General features: G+C 40.3%; 1 protein-coding gene across 1 annotated transcript in view; it reads left to right on the top strand.

Moving 5' to 3' along the window:
- The first annotated feature begins 3,683 nt into the window (after window positions 1–3,683).
- LOC144973320 (uncharacterized) overlaps window positions 3,684–4,376 on the top strand; it is a 9,508-nt gene continuing 8,815 nt past the window's right edge. Inside the window, exon 1 of the transcript XR_013645526.1 lies at window positions 3,684–3,742. The gene's annotated coding sequence lies outside the window, so the exon portion shown is untranslated. The remainder of the gene's footprint in view (window positions 3,743–4,376) is intronic.

Here is a 4,376-nt window from a genome sequence, read left to right as displayed (position 1 = left end):
TCTACCCTATTTGCCATTTCAGCATTAAAAGGATAATGAATCTGGGATTTATTTATTTTTTAAAGTCAATGGGATTAAAATATACATTTGGCTTTCTGTCGTTTTCTCATGATCACACATTCGCTGCCTTGCTTGGGCTAAGTAACAACTTCCTGAAAGTTCTTGAAGATTGTATTCAATAATGTTATTCCTGTACAGTCAGAGACCATCCTGCATTTTGTGGGTCTCAGCGATGTATAGATTTATAACAGCGCGACATTTGTCCAAAACAAAAATTGCACATACAGAGATAAAAGATAATGAAATGAATTGAGTAGGAAAGTGCCAGAAGACAATAGAGAATAAAATGAGGGTTCGAACCCGCGACCTTGCTGGTACGACAACTCCGCCTGGCCGGGGAGAGCGTGACTCTACCGTATGAGCTATCCACGATCCCAAAAAGGATCGTTTCTAACCCTAGTCTTTATTAGAGCCTTCTCTTCCTGACTTCTTGAGGTCACGGGTTCAACACACACAACCGCTGCGAAGTTATAAGAGATAAAAGGGCTGCAAGTAGCTTGCGACAATATTAATATAATATAATGCTCGATGTAATTCATCAAGAAAGATACAACAATTGTGGAGAGCTTGGACCATGAATAAATCGTGGATAAGCGAGCGCTACACATCTATGAGACACATGATATTGGATTGGAACGTCTTGAGTTCAAATACGGTTTAGACAATGGAAAATTTTCTAATAATTACTAAAAATATTGAGCTTTAAAATTGAGCGTTATATAGAGCAATATCCACTAAATGTTCTCAAAGCGCTTTACAAGGGGTCCCTGTTAGGCGATATTACAATTTTTCGGACAAAGACAACGCTGTTAACGGCCAGGTACTCATTTTACACATGAGTACGGTGAGAGAATGTGAGTAAAGAGACTTTTCTAAGGACCCAACTATGCGCCGAGCGCGAGGCTCGAACCCAGGACCATCCGATCCGAAAGCGAGTGTCATACCACTAGACCACATAGCCACACAAAGTTACGAAGGCTTCGTTTCATACTATCACAGATGAACTTTAAAACGAAAGTGCCTCCATTTAGAGAACTCTCTTCCCGGTGACATCAAACAATCAGAACCTTCTTCAGTGCTCAAAAACAAAATTAAAACACTCACCTATTCGACAACAAACAATCTTGATACCGTTACTATGAAGTAGTCCTTCAGTGTCTATAGCGTGAAACGGACCACAGTTATTGTTTGCTATCTTTTGATCAGGACGCAAGTCTATCGCAAAGTACTTCCCGCCGGATCTAGCAGACCCAACTACCCAACACTGCTGGCTGAACATGAGGGGGTGGGGGGGGGGGGGGGGGGGGAAGGATCGGAAAATATCTGGACTTCACTCTGGATCGATCTGGGGGACCCCTTTTGCGTGGGGAGCGGGTGCTCTACGAATTGAGCTATTCCCCCCCCCCCCCCGCCCCCATCGTTAAAATGTTCACCAACCCAATTCACCCCCTCCACACCGTGTCGCGTTTAACTTAAACAATTAAAGCTGTGGCGAATTGGAATGAATGGAATAATCTAATGTGTTGTGGATTGAAAAGAGCGTTAAACTAAAACTTCTAACTGCGATAGTTATCTCAAATTCCACAACCTTAATCAATAACAAGTAGGCGGTTTGAAGTTTGACGTCTCGCAAATACATAGCATTGTTGTCTGTCCAGAAGATCAATGATAATCTATACCACCGTAGACTGGCTGAGTAGGTTTGAACAATGAGGAAATATCATTATTTAAAATCATCGTTTTAACTCACTCAATCCTAGAGATTTTTGCTACTTTTCAAAATTGACAAAAATGTATTAAAAATCAGCATGTAAATAGATATTTTCTTTCAACTACCACTATCATGCAAAAACTAAAAACATAAGCTTTGATACTACCTACGCCTATAAATTGTCTCATAAAAATGTACTAAAGGGGCATGGGGTAAAAGTAATCCGGTTAAACAACGGATATAGTCGGTGTTAGGGTTGAGTGAGTTAATACTGGGGAGGGGATAGGGGTTCATATCTCAAGCAGGAACACACTATTCATCTCGGTCTAGCCATGACATAACAAACAACTTGACAAATGATGGCTTAGATTTTTTAAAATAATAAATAAATAAATAAAACAATAAGCCAATGCTCATTAAAGGTGCTCAAAGTGCTTTACAGGTGTTCCAAAGCCAAAAACAACACTCAACTTGAAGGATGGGACATGACGTCTGTAAGGCCAATTTAATTTTTTTGTTTGTTTGTTTGTTTGTTTGTTTGTTTTTTGTTGTTCTTGTTTGTTTTGGTGTTTTTTTGGGTTTTTTTGTTTTTGTTTTTTTTTTTTTGACATAGATAACGCTGTTACCGGCCAGGTACTCATTTTACACCTAAGTAGGGTGGGGGGGGGGGATATGATCCTTCTCCAAGTATTCAACTTTGCGCCGCCACAGTGAGACTCGAACCAAGGACGTACGAGTCAGAAACCGAGTGTTAGACGACATGACAGAAAGCCGTACACGAAGTTACAATGGTCATTCAGAACCAAAAACCCCAATGGTTCCAGACTCTATCATGGTTACCAAATCATTACCACAGTGTGTAACTCCTGCATGGTACCCATGTTTAGGACGCTAGGCGCTTTCTGCCAAAGACACCCAGCTACACAATCACTTCTGGATGGACATAGATGTCGGAAATAGCCAAACTCTCACCGGATCCGGAACCGATCCGAATGATTTTTAGTTTATCACTGTATAACTCAATTATCAGGACTCCCGAGAATATCATTATTGTAGTCTATGGTTGAAAATCCACTTGTAACGAATAAAACCAACATTGAGCGTGTTTAGAAATATGATAATAAGAGCAAATTTTATCCCAATGCTATGTATGTGCGGCTATGTGGTCTAGAGGTATGACACTCGCTTTCAGATCGGAAGGTCCTGGGTTCGAGCCTCGCTCGGCGCATAGTTGAGTCATTAGAGAAGGCTCTTTACTCACATTCTCTCGCCGTACTCAGGTGTAAAATGAGTATCTGGCCTTTAACAGCGTTGTCTTTGCTCGAAAAAAAAATGTAATATCGCCTAACAGGCGTCATGCCCCGTCCTAAATGTTAAATGTTGCTGTTGGCGAGGGACCCCTTGTAAAGTGCTTTGAGCACGTTTAGTGGATATTGCGCTGTATAAAAGCTCAATTTTGTTTACGTCCTTGGATAAAGCAATTCGCACACAGTACCCCATTTGACAATAGATAGCTGTCAGCAGTCACAACTACCGTTAAGAGCGTTAGACTGGTATAAAATAGGACGAATCAAGCATTCATTTAATGTTCGCCATCTACCCCGGCTTCAATAGACAACTGGGAGTAGCCGTTCGGGTAGACAACGTGCACTTTGTATTGATTGTGATCGATTGAACTATTGGATTAACTTCAATCTAAGATTCCTATATTATTATCGTATCCCACCACCCCCCGCCGCCAAAATCCTACAGCACATTCTGAAGGATTTACGTTAAGGTGACCTCAGCCGTAACGGTGACCGACTGCATAGAAAAAGGCATTTGGAATTGCATGGTGTGATTGGTTGTAGAACATGGAAAACGGCCAGTATTAATCGCCCGTACTCAGAGCGTTCCGTTCCAAAACGTCATATCTACACTACTTCTAGTTTAGGATATAATAATAATAAATAAATAGAATTCATTCGACTTGTGGGTGTTAAATATATAATATACATATACTCTTTTTTTTTGTCTCCGTGAATATTACTCTCTCTCTCCCTCTTTCTCTCTCTCTCTCTCTCTCTCTCTCTCTCTCTCTCTCTCTCTCTCTCTCTCTCTCTCTCTCTCTCTCTCTCTCTCTCTCTCTCTCTCTCTCTCTCTCTCTCGACGCAAGGAGGTATTGGAGTTGTTTTTGAAAATTTATTTATTTATTTATTTATTTATTTATTTATTTACTTATCTATCTATTTATTTATTTATCGAGTCATTTATTCATACCTTCAATTTTCTATTTCTATTTCATTGCTCACTTTATTTTACTCAAAACTCAGCACTAGCAATATTGCTTTTCAACACTGTACCGCCCGTGAGATTTACCATAATATAGTCTAATACTCATTTCATGTAGATCTGTGTTTCTCACAAAGTGATCCACTCATTTTGTTCCACTATTTACTAATTTGTTTTATAAACGTTGGGGGTCCTGATAGTGCAGTTGGTAGAGCATTAGCTTCACACGCAAATGGACGGAGCTCGATCATGGGTGCAGTCGAGTTTGTCTGGGTCTTTTCTGACTCCCTTTTCCTTCCAGCAGTGATTGGGTAGCTGGATATGTTAGATCAGT

The sequence above is a fragment of the Berghia stephanieae genome, chromosome 5 (assembly GCF_034508935.2).
Source record: "Berghia stephanieae isolate SIO BIC M18660-M18661 chromosome 5, UCSD_Bste_1.3, whole genome shotgun sequence".
Lineage (NCBI taxonomy): Eukaryota > Metazoa > Mollusca > Gastropoda > Nudibranchia > Aeolidiidae > Berghia > Berghia stephanieae.
Note: the sequence above shows the minus strand (reverse complement) of the source record. Positions and strands in the feature narration are given on the sequence as shown.